Source organism: Setaria italica, chromosome IX, assembly GCF_000263155.2.
Source record: "Setaria italica strain Yugu1 chromosome IX, Setaria_italica_v2.0, whole genome shotgun sequence".
Lineage (NCBI taxonomy): Eukaryota > Viridiplantae > Streptophyta > Magnoliopsida > Poales > Poaceae > Setaria > Setaria italica.
Window position 1 is genome coordinate 45,454,048 of NC_028458.1, and position 13,064 is coordinate 45,467,111.

The window sequence follows — 13,064 nt, forward strand, 5'->3', positions numbered from 1 at the left end:
CACAGAATAACATCATGAAAATAACTTTTTTGGGAGTCTTTCAACCACCTTCACAAAAATAAAAAAAATTTCATTGTGATTGTTTGCTCCTCTCACGAAATTAAATGTCTTTTATGAATTTTTCGTTTTGTAACAATGGTGGAAGAATTTTGGTGCAGGCGTCGCCCTCCCTCCTCCAACCACGTCAACCTGAAGCATTGTCCGCGTCTTGCACACTCAACGGCAGCTAGACCAAGCACCCGAACTTTGAGCTCATCCAGGGAATGCCATCCATGATCCATGGGCTGTTGATGGATTGGAGCTCATCGATAAACTGACCCTTTTGACTTTTGAGCAACATCAGTTGGGGACGGGGCATATAAACCATCTTGATTGTAACTTGTAAGTGAAATATAATGGGTTGTGCTACAGTACCCCATAGGAGCCTACTCCACGTTACATAATATATATTTATTGGTTTGTGTATATTTTTTTGAGGGGTATAATTTAGGATGAAGGGAGTATCTAAATGGATGGTTCCAGGAACCGAATTAACAGCTGAAATTAAGTGATATTTATCGGTAACCGTATCGATATTTTTTAATTAAGATAAAAATATCCAGTCTTGAACATGTGAATGTCTAGTCATATCTGTGTGCAGTGACGAAGAAATCTATGTGTATTTCTGGCGTCGTTTGTTGGCAACGGTGGGCAGCACGCAAAGTGGTGGTGCCGTGCGTTTACATCTGCCGTGACCCGTGCGAGTTTTCACACTATACGCACTCTGATACGGAACACCGTGCGGTCCAAAATAAGGATTTGAAATATCTTGTGCCATCGTCCTGTGAGAGCGAGAGCTAGCCGTCCTGTGAGAGCGAGAGCTAGCTGCTGAGCTGTGTGGCTGCAGCTGCACGAAAGCATTCAAGGCATTGTTTGACACTATGAAAAAAGAAGATTCCCCATCACATCAAATTTACGGTACATGCATGGAGTACTGAATGTAGACGAAATCAAAAATTAATTGCACAGCTTTGTTGTACTTTGCGAGACGAATCTTTTGAGCCTAATTAGTCAATATTTGGACAATAATTCACATATACAAATGAAACGTTACAGTATGCTATAGTGCTGATACAGTAATTTTGATTGTCGAGCAACTAAACAGCCCCAAGCACCATTAGCATCTGCGAGCTCTCCATCGTGGCTGTTCGGTACGTGCTCGCGCCGCCTTCCCTGCGCTTCAGCTTATTCAGTCGGCTTATCAGCCACCAAACAGTGTTTTCCTCTCACAATAAATCAGCCGTTTTAGCTTTTCAGCCAGCTTATAAGCTGAAGCGAACAGGCCCGCTGCTGCTCTTGGTGATTGCAGCGACACGAGTACCAGTGGACTACTGGGCTTTGCGTGCACGTTACTACAGGGGCTTGGTTCACACAAGCTTCTCGCCCACATTATCTGTGTAATATACTAAAGTTCCTGACTTTGAAGCCCTCTCGTGAATCTGGCCCACGTGGGATTCATATATTGTTCATATGGGATCCATGTGGGAGCTGTACAAATAGGACCCACACACTATTAGGGTGGGACCCACATACTATTCAGGTAGGACCCATGCACATTGGTTGGTGGGACCCGCAGTTCCATTAAATGGGTCCCATGATCTAAAAAATTATGTTTTTTCCATTCTTCGAAGACTCATGTAATGTTCATGTGGATCCATGTGGGACTTGTTCAAGTGGGACCCACACACTATTTGGGTGGGACCCACGCGCATTCAGTGGGATGCACGTGGGACCCACATACTATTCAGGTGGGACCCATGGTTCTATTAAGTGGGTCCCATAATCTTAAAAGATTGTGTTTTTTCCATTCTTTGAAAGAATAAAATATGTTTAATTATTTCCTATATATGAAAATAATAACTAAACTTTGTACACTACGTTCACATGTACTTTTTGCGCTGCTTTTACTTCATAAATTCGCAAAATATGATTGAATTATTTATTCATTTATAATTTTATCTTTTGCCTCTACCAAATCAATAACTAATGTAGCCAATCCATGAGTTATATCTACTAACACCCAAAAGTTAATGAATTTCTAGGAAAAAAATTATCTGTACCTCTATACTATAATACCTGGGATTGGTACGCTCTCAGATTCTGAGCTACTATGCCAATTTACTGTAACTTTTGAAATTGGTTCAATACATCGATACGACGTTGTTTTGAGCATAGTAGATTTTAGGTTAATCTTTTTGGTTCAGGCGTGCATGGCGCGCCAATCTGGCTAGTATTCTTCATTCACCAGACCAATGTGAAGATGTGGACGACTGGACCTCTGCTGAGCCGTGACCTCTCTAGCTACCGGCCGAAACGACGATCTGATAGTGCCAGAGGCTCACCGAAAGCTGAACCGTACAAAAAGAAATGGCATCTTATCGATCGTTCTGTCATTTCCAGCGTCCGGTCACACTCTTGCGTTTTGACTTATTTATTGGCCTGTATATTTTTTTTTAGATTAAGATTGGCCTGTTGTGATGAGCTACAGTTTTTTCCAAAAAAAAAAAGAATGATTGGGTGCCTTCACTTTTGGTGTTTTGTTGAGTTCAACAGACTTGTAAGAATCGAAGCAGTAGCGATCTCACATTGTAGTTTTCTAGAAACATATGTAGTTTTTCTAGCTGCCTTTTGTTTTTTACCTGAGAGATTTCGTATTTGGTTTAAGGTCTTTGGGCATTGCAGTCTCTTTCTATTGCCGGATTCCGGATTGGGGCACTGCAGTTTTTGGGTCGCTGGTGGTAGCTCATGCGGCCCGTTGCCACTGTGAGCCCAAACCTCTCTGCCGGCCTGGTCAGGTGGGACTTGCCAGCCCATCTATTCAATATTATAGGCGCAACCGGGGATTTCGGCCCATACAACAAGAGCGGCGTCGTCACTACGAATCCGGCCGACCAAGACCGGCTAGGCGCGACACGACGGATGGAACGCCGGCGCTGGTGCCGGCCGTCAGGCTGTCCCGGCACGGCAAGGGTTGGCCGGATTTGGTGATCAGGCGGCAGTCCCACGAGGCTTCAATCGCCCAATGCCGGTTCTCGTGCTCCTGCTCCTGCTCCCCCTCCCCAATTAATTTCTCAAGTGCTTCGTGCTCATTCTCTTTAATTTTTTTCAATGCAAAAGATTAATTATGAATGTTCATAGTATCGCCTATCAGGAGTAGGGCAAGAGTATTTATTCAGTAGTGGTACACTCCACTATTTTCTTATTTTATACATCCACTTCGTGAATCGCATAGCACCAGAAGCTGACAATTATCTGAAGCCTGGCAGTGTAACATGGAGTAGCATCATCTAAGCCAGCAGCTTCAGGACAACAGGAAGACCAAACTTAGGCTGAAGAGTCAGCAGATCAACTGGGGCGTGCACATAGTCAGGGGAAAGAGTGAACGAGAACTTCTGAAGGAGCACGGCCATTACTGACTTGGCTTCCATCATCACAAAGTTCTGGCCGATGCATGACCTTGGACCTATTGAGAATGCCAGCAGGGCGTGAGGAACCTTTGCTGCTTTCGTGACTCCATTCTGAAACCTTAATGAGTTAAATTCATCTGCGTCTTCACCCCAAAACTTCTTGTCTCGGTGCATGATTGCGGAAGGTATGATAATTCCAAACCCTTGGGGTATTTTTATTTCTCCAACTGCCATATCTGTCATAGTTTTCCTTTGCGTGAAAACAGCAGGGCCGTAGAGCCTCAGTGTCTCAAGGAGAACCCTTGTCATCTGCAACATAAGTCATGTTGTAGTTCGCTGAGGATGTCTTAAAATACCTTTGAAAATATACACAGTGGTTGAAATGCTACAATAATAATCAAACATTGTAATGCACACAACTGTTCCATATATATTGAACTACTCAATAATCTTTCTTTTAAAGAAGGGAAATGAAAAAAAAATCCAAGAATCAACATGTGGATTAGTTTTCCTGCCTCTTTCAATTTGCTAAGGTTGTCACCACTGGGTTTTTCTTTTCCACATTCCCTCAAAAGCTCCTTCCGAAGCCTCTCCTGCCATTCTGGATACACACTGAGCAAGAACACTGTCCATGTAAGCAGAAGTGATGTGGTTTCATAACCAGCAAAGAAGAAAGTTTTGCACTCGTGTATGATCTCATCCATGCTCAAACTGAGCTGTTTCTGCTTGCCTCCTTGCTCGGTTGGAATGCAAGCCTCTAGCATCAAGCCAAGCAGATCATTTCCATATAGACTCCCTTCTGGCCCTGATCGGGATTGAATGATCTGAACTAGTGTATCCCTAAGCTTCCTTTCAAGCTTCCACTTCCGCCTATTGCTTGCTGTAGGAAGGTAGCTGAACACAAAGAACATGTGATGAATGAGTTATATATGTATTTTGGTTCATGAAACAAAATAATCATTTTTCTATTTTTGCAATAAAAAGCCATTCCATAAGCAATGAGGGGAGGTATTAGAGATGTTACTTGGATCCTGGTATCTGTACACTAAGGAGAGTTTCTACTGCAATTTCCTGAAGCTCTTTCTGTGCATGGAAGGCTTCTATTCCCAACTTGTAGCTACTCCCAAAGGCTGTATGGGATATGATATCTGTTGTTAACTTTTGAAATTGTTTATCAAGTTCAACTTGAGTTTCCCCATTCTTGTTTTTGGATGCTTGGTCTTCTAATTCCTTGACCATGTTTTGAGCACAAGTGACCATTGTTTTTGCCATAATCTGGAAGGCAAAGGGCATATAACATGAAGTGATGAAGACAGGATTATACGAATAAATGTTTTGCTTAATGTATATTCCTCTACTCCAAATTAGATTTTTTATTTGATTTCTCTATTTCACCATGACTACAAGTAACTAATATGTGGATGGAGATATACTAATTAATGCTGGCATAAAGGAATACTAGAATTTAAGACGTGTCAAATTTGCTGCCTGAACCCTACAATTTATTTAGTGCATTCCATATGCAACCATGGAGCACAACTAAGAACTGTGAGATCAGCAAATAGAATCACCTTTATCTTGTCCATGGCAAAAGCAGGGTTGATTACTCTGCGATGCCGCACCCAGTCTATGCCTTCCACGAAGACCAACCCTTTACCTAACAATGCCAAAACTGTTGGCTGTGTATCAATCTTCAAGAAGTGTCCAGACTTGTTTGAAAGAATCAGCCTTGCCAATTCATAGTCGAAGATGCAGATGCGCGGTTTTGGTCCAAACCAGTATAGAAATGGTTCTCCTGGACACCATTCACATTTGAAAATATGCATGACATCCATTTAACAGTTTATTTACAAACAAGAATCCAGAATATTTTAATAACAAATGGAGGTGGTAAAACTGATCATGCCCAATCAATTGACGGGGAATTTTATTAATATTTTTGGAATACTTTTGGTTTTACATGATTTCTGATAAATAGTAGCATGCAAAATATTATGTCCAGATTGTTTTGAAGATTAAAATATTTAACAAGGATGTTCAACAGACCAGGTGTTTCTTGTGGTCAATTTTATTAATTAGTTTTTTTCTCAAATATGTAAGAGAACTTCATATCATCGTATTAAGAAGAAGAGCAAAATATTTACAAGACATTACCCCCACACATAGCACAAGATATTAATTAGTTGGGAACCCATTAGTTGCTTGATTACTAGACGTTTAGCTTTGGAATCCTGTCAGCTGATTGTGCTCAGTTGCTGCATAATGTAGCAAACCAACACCAAGAAAAACATCATGATTAGGGTCAAGTAAATTTAAGCATAATATAGTACTATATTGAGCCTTACATCTATGGAAGAATGGCAGGATCCATGGAAAGTGGGTGGAACTTGGGATCATGAATATCTAGCACAAAACTTTCAGATGTTTGGGTTGGATATGGAAATGGCCCAGATGTAAATTAGATGGGCCATTCAGATAAAGTTCTGGCTTGTTTCTAATCATACTACTAACTCAGAGGGTAAGTATTCATGCTATCCAAATCTGACACATTGTTAACGGTTTGTATATTTTGGTTTCTTATTTTATATATGTTCTCTACAAGGTACTCCTTTTATGTTTAGACAAGGCAATATGGTAGTCCTCTTGTTTAGTCATATCTGAAGCCTTTTATTTGCCTACCGTACCCCGTACCTATGTAGAACTCAGAAAAGCTGCTGATTCACTTGAGTTCAACTGACAACCTAAATTAATCCTTGTTGCATGTGATGAACTATATGTGCATGTATCAAAGGATATACACCTTCCGTTTTGACTATATTTTTTTTCCTCCCCCCCCATCTTTAGTGTATTTGTTTGGTTGGGACTACCAAACTTTCTTGAAACTAAAAGATGTTGTTGTTCTAGTGTATTTGTTCAGTGCACAAATATTAAAAACATAAGCGCTTGAAATCTTACATTTACAATAGCATAACAAACCAAACCAAACCAAGTAAAAGAACAGAGAGTTGAGAAAACTTCAGAAGAACCAATACCATATTGATCCCTCCATTTCAGGTAGTGTGGTGCAATCCTAGGGAGGTAGTTGTGATCATGAACATCCAGCACCAAACCATCTGCCTTCTTCATTCTCTTGATGTCCTCATTGCAGCCTTTGAAGAATCTTTAGGGAGGTCCATGGATACCATGTTCCCTAAGCTTGTTGGCGATGATGTAAGGCCTCCATATGAGGCGCAAAATCGCCTAGTCCCATAGCCATGAGATGACAAGGACTAGCAGAGCAACGAGAAGCAGAGCAAAGGAGGCCATGGCGAAAGATAGGCTTGGGAAGTAAAAGGAGCATGGTGTAATATATATTCTCTTTTGAGTTGTTCTAGAAGGGTTTTTTATCATATGCATATCCTTGTTATTTTTTATGGTGCCTCTAATGCATAGACATCTTTGTCTTACTGAAAACAGTTGCTACTGCTCGTTCTAAAGAAAAAGGAGAACATTTGCTGGAGAAGGTGATTGATAGGACATCCGAAACTACTTATGTGATTCAAAAGAAATTTTCAAATTGACTTCTTCCAAGCAGGAATATTACCATTATTTTCATGGCAAGCATGAATCCATCTGTGAATTGCTGATCAGTACTGAAATACCAAGTAAACGACATGAATGGACCTATTACAGAGAGATGCAAAAGGTGCCACATATCAATACCAGAGTCAGGCCTACCATTCTACCACTGTTCATATCCTTCCTGCTTTTTGTTTCTGTTTTCATGGTGTCATACCGGACTGGCAAAGTATGCACATTATTTGGCAAGTTCTTCAAGGCTCTAACCAAAATCAGAGAGGAGATATCATAGATGAGATCATGTGTGATGCCATTCATATGGCAGTAGTTACTGGGAAATCAACATCAACAGAAGGGGCAGGCTACATGAGAAATTCGCCCTCAGCACATTTGGATGATACATGGTGCTGTTAGTATTTTTCCTGCTCTTTGAACAGATGGAGACACCATGAATTGACTAGAGCAGTCATCAACCTTGGGCTTTATTCGTCTCTTCTTGGCAAACAATTTAGGATGGAAAGCGTACCATCAAAGGACACCAGTATTGAACACTATAGCAGATACGGATTCATAGTATCCACTATAAGCTACCAACACCTTGGAAAAGTTCCCTACGTTACTTGGTACCTATCTTCTTTTCATTTACCTTGCAATGATACAGGCAATCTACATTGATCTGTGCTGCTCAGACCCATGATACTTAAGACTAGTGTTCTCATTAAGGTGGTACGTACTTCAGCCTGGATTTTTCAATCCACCGATATTGCACTTCCTGTCACTATTCTTCAATTCTATCTTCTAGAAGAATAAATCTGATAGCCACTGATACTGGGTTTGCTGTGCCTGTCACAGAATATTGCACATCTTGTATTGTTGCTTTATTGCCACATAAAAGAAGTCTATTATCTCCAATTGTCGTTGTCAAGATTTGCGGATCGAGACTTAGACTAGTAAATTTCTTTTATGCACGTAAGGCTTCGGATGGTGGCGTGGGAGACACGGGGTTAGACTGGTTCGGGCAAAAGGAGGCCCTACGTCCAGTATCGAGGCTGCTCGTGTTACCCACGCGGGGTTCTGTAGTAGGGTTTACAGATGGGCGAGAGAGGGAACTGATCCCAGGTCTCTTGAGTATGCTTGTGCTCTAAGGGAGTGCGAGTGTGTGTTGTTTGCTAGAGAAAAAGGAGTCCCCGTCTCATGACCCCCGGTCCTCCTTTTATAGCGCAAGAGGGAGCTCGGGGTTACAGTTGAGCCAGGCGTCAGGAGAAGAAGCAGGAAGGATAAGCTAAGTAGAAAAATAATACAAGGGGAGGGTCCCAAGGCCGCCGCTCTTGCTCCAGCCTCCGATCCCTGTCAGCGCATCCGGTGAGGGACGGCGATTCCTTCCTGATCTTGTCGATGATCTCCCTTGTCGCCATCGCCGTCGAGCGTGATGATAAGCCTCAGCCTCGGTATCCGTGCCCACCAGGGAGGAGGTCCGATTCTGTTGCCCCGCCGATTACCGTAAGACCCGGACGTCGCATCCCTGAAACTGCCGTCGAGAGCACGGGGCGCGAGAGCATGCGATGCGCCCTCCTGTGTCGTTCGGCGCAGCTCATGAGTACCCTGTGGCGAATCAGAAGGAGCCGCGGCCACTGCAGCTCGCGCCGCATGGCCGCGCACTGGTATTCGGGACCGGTTACGTTGGGGACGCCGCTCCCTTTTGGCTTGACAGGGCCGCGGTGTATTTATGACGAGTTCGATAGGGGGACCCACGAGATCGTCATCCTGATCCTCCAGTCCGCGCCCGAGGCGAATATTCGTCTTGTGGACCCGAGCGAGTCCGACCCCCGTGCCCACGGTCGGGCGAGGCGGAGTTTCTGTGGTGGGGGTCGGCGCTCCTGACCCCAGTCCCCTGGGTCGGGCGAGGCGGAGTTTAGTCTTCTAGGGGTCGGGAGCGTCCGACCCCGGGACTCCAGGTTGGACGAGGTGGAATTTAGTCTTCTAGGGATCGGGAGCTCCTGACCCCGGGACTCCGGGTCGGGCCAGGCGGAATTTAGTCTTCGAGGGGTCGGGCGCTCCCGACCCTGGGACCGCGGTCGGGCGAGGCGGAGTCCTGCCATCGAGGGGTCGGGATTGTCCGACCCCAGGGTCCTGGGTCGGGCGAGACGGAGTAGGATGTTCTCTGCCTCTACTGAGTCGGCGGTAATCGTAATTACCGCAGGTGGGCCTGGGCCTTCATGACTGTTGCTTTAAGCGGCATTAGAAGGTCGTTAATATTTCCCCCCAACACCAATAGTATGTCCGTCATCTACAACAACAAAATTGATGTCCAAATTTCTCAACCCACCTGCATTGCACTATTTCAATCCTATCTTCTAGAAGAATAAATCTGATAGCCACTGATACTGGGTTTGATGTGCTTGTCACATAATACGTGTGCATCTTGTATTGTTGCTTTATTGCCAGATAAAGAAGCCTGTTGTCTCCAATTGTATGTCCAAGTCATCTATGAAAATAAAATTGATGTCCAAATGCAATGTGTCAGTAAACAGATTCTCTGGTATTTACATGATATACATGTACAATTCGTCAACAAATCATCGAAGGCTAAAAGTCCCACTATGCTGAAGCTCGCAGAATCGGCCGTGCATCTGTTCGTCGAATGCCGGTTCACAAGAAGAATTTGGACCATGGTGGCCGACTGGGTGTTGGCACCATCAATCCACCAAGGGTTTGGGAACAGGCAGACACGCTACACCATTGGTGGACGGTGAGGGCGGCAGCAAGTTGCTGCTCAAGGAGAGGCATGCGCACTTTCATCATGCTAATTACATGGACTCTATGGAGAGAAAGGAACATAAGAATCTTTAACAGTAAGGAATCTACTATCAACATGATCTTTGCAAGAATCAAAGATGAGACCGCGACGTGGATTATGGCTGGGGCAAAACATCTATCCGCTCTACTGGCGCGATGCTGATTGGTGTTGTCTATAAAGTGTACTTAGTTGTTTAGCTCTTTGACTTTTCTATATTTTTTGGTTTGTTAGTATTTATCCAATCTGGAACTCTTCTTTTTAATATAATCGGCAGCTCTTCTGCCCGGTTTGTTTTGAAAAAAAATCAAAGGCTGAAAGTGACAATTTTGTCTTCAATGAATGAGTGGAAGCTCTACTTCTTTCCTTTACAAGAAAAAAGTGACAATTTGGTCCTTTATATAAACATATAAACATCATACAATGGAAATGGATCATGTGCTTCTCTACATGCTCAGTAGACAGTCATTGCAAATGGAAGGGAACCCAACATCTACCTGACCGAACTAGAATTTGGAAATTCAGGTAATTGAACTCAAAATAAATTTTTGAATAAAAAGTTTTATGTAGTCTTTAAACATTATATTAGCATACCTTAGAAGTTATTCTGATCGCATTCCACAGACATTTTTATTTGGTAGCAACTACAGATGGAGAACACCCCTGAACAATGTAGATATGGCCAACTTTTCTTCAACTAGTTTTAGATTTTTTTTTTAGGTTTATGTTTAGGTGAATGAAACTAAATGTTTTGAAACACTTGAAGTATTTTGCCTATCTACGCATCACAAAATTCTGCTAATATGTTGCATGTACGGCAATTTAACATTGTACATCCAGTGGCCTCTAGATTATGGGAACTAGTCCATCAACCCATGCTCCCACACGAACTGATATTTTTAAAAGATATTATATTTGAAAATTATTTAAAAATTAGACTCCTAGCTAATAATTTTTTTAACTGACTACTCTCTCATTTGTTTAATACTCTAAGACAATACTCATGTAGATGTGTACTTATCTTTGTACTGTTGTGATTTTTTCATTAGTAATTACTCTATATATTTTTTTCATCCACATTCACACTTTTTTTTCATTTTGTATCGCACCTTCATCCATTATGTTTAGCATAAAATTAATATCTTTTCATCGCTTCCTCACATACATGTATAAATGGTCTATATGGTGACATCTATCATGCGTATATACCTTAACTTAGTATTTCTATATTAAAAATATTATAAATAAGTAATTTAGAATCATATATAGTTTACTTTTGGACACTTTGGTCAAAAAGATAATTAGATTAAGATTTAGATATTTGCTTTAGGTTATTTTTAGTAATGACATATGTGGGTAACTTAGATACAATTTTAGAATGTTACTTTAAGTTATTTCTTATAATGATATGCATGGGTAAATTAGATGCAGATTATAGGGTTGCTTTAGATTATTTTTTTACAATAACAGAGCTGGGTAATTTAGATATAGGTTTAGGGGTTTACTTTAAAATATTTTCATAAGGATAGTGGTGGGTAAGTTTTTAGGAAACATAATAGATCAATGGCTATGATTATTAGAGTTTACATAATTGATGTTTAATATTTTTATTTTTTAAAGAATATCTAGGATTTACATTTTTATTTTCTAGCATGTCTCGTCAAAATTAATGCATGGTCTCCATTTGAAAAAAATGAGGCCACATTGCTACAAAATGGCAAAATAGGTATTTTGGTCCTTGAACTTTACACCAAGGGTCAAGTTCGTCTCTTAACTTTCAGATCAGTTAATTTAGTCCCTCAACTTCCATTTTCGGGTCAAACTCATCCTTGTATTGATGTGGTGTTATATCTTAGTATGAGACTATTGTGAAAAGTTCATTTTATCCTTGGCTCATGTAGGTCAAACATGTATATGCTCGTACTCCCTTGATACGTACACACAGTAATATATTTTTGAACTGACAAAAAATTATAGTTCCTAAAAATGTATGTACAAGGGCCTTCCAGGCGAGGAAGTGGGGCATGACCCTGCGGACGTAGTCGTGGTCGCGGACGGCCTAGCTGCAACGTGAAGCTGACGCGCCGAGTCAGCCAGCCGGGAAGAGGTGATGTCGGATAGTGACTCGACGACCGCGGCTGGGCTTGGACACGCTGGATCCTGCGTGGCAGAGCGTTAAAGGTCACGGACAAACCCGCTTGCATTCGTACTGTCATGTTGGTTCTGGCTTTCTGCTTCTGCAGTGATCGTAGATGCGCAGCGTCCATTACTTCATTTCGCGCCTGTCTGTCCTTATATTTTACGGACGCTCTTGGGCTCTTGTCCTGCCTGGCCGCCTCAACCAAACCACCGGCCAGCACCAAAAGCTCTCATCCCCCACAGGAACCGGCTCTCAGTTTTGTTTTGTTTTGTAAATGCGCGAGCGCGTCTCGTCCTCCCCGCCCCGTGGCTCGTAGCTCCACACGCACGCGCGCGCGCGCCAAGCTAGGCTACGAGGACCTCTCCTTCCCCGGCGAGCCGAACAATCGGCGACCTATCTCCTCCGCCGCGGCTTCGCAGCGATAATGGCGGACAGCGCGGTGACGGTGGTGCGCATCATCCTCGCCATCATCCTCCCGCCGCTCGGCGTCTTCCTCAAGCACGGCATCAAGGTGCGGATCGTTGTACGCCTTCTCGTACCGACAGACCATGCGCAACCATGGCCTCCTCCGCAAATGGTGTCGTTAATTATTTCCTTCTCATGCATCCACGCATGCATGAATGCAGATCGAGTTCTGGATCTGCCTCCTCCTGTCCTTCTTCGCCTACCTGCCGGGGATCATCTACGCCGTCTGGGTCATCGTCAAGTAGCGACGGCTCGGATCTAACGGACGGCATCGATCAGTACGTTAGCGCAAAGATTTTGGCTATTGTTCTAGTTCCGGAACCCATGCGTGCATGCAACGACAGTTTTTGTGTGGATGGGAAGAGACGGGGGGTGACTATTGGAGGAGTCGTCCGCCGCAGTTTTAGGCTTTAGCTTTGTTTTGGCCTTGCACAGAACTAGCCATCATATTCGATTGTATTCGTCTCAACTCTCAAGTATAGTATACAATACAGCAGGACAGTTCGGACAAAAGAAAGCTTCAGCGTCAGCCTTCATCCATTTTTTTATTTTCACATCTGTTTCACTGTCTGAGAGAGCATGTTGATGGGCTCAATCTTCAGGATGTAAGGCCCAATAAAATTTGTTGGGCCTTCATCTGCTTTCCCTCCTCTCATTTCCT

General features: G+C 42.8%; 1 pseudogene; it reads right to left on the bottom strand.

Annotated features, from left to right (window-relative positions):
- Nucleotides 1-3,326: 3,326 nt before the first annotated feature.
- On the bottom strand, nt 3,327-6,752 carry LOC101768402 (annotated as a pseudogene).
- Nucleotides 6,753-13,064: the final 6,312 nt, after the last annotated feature.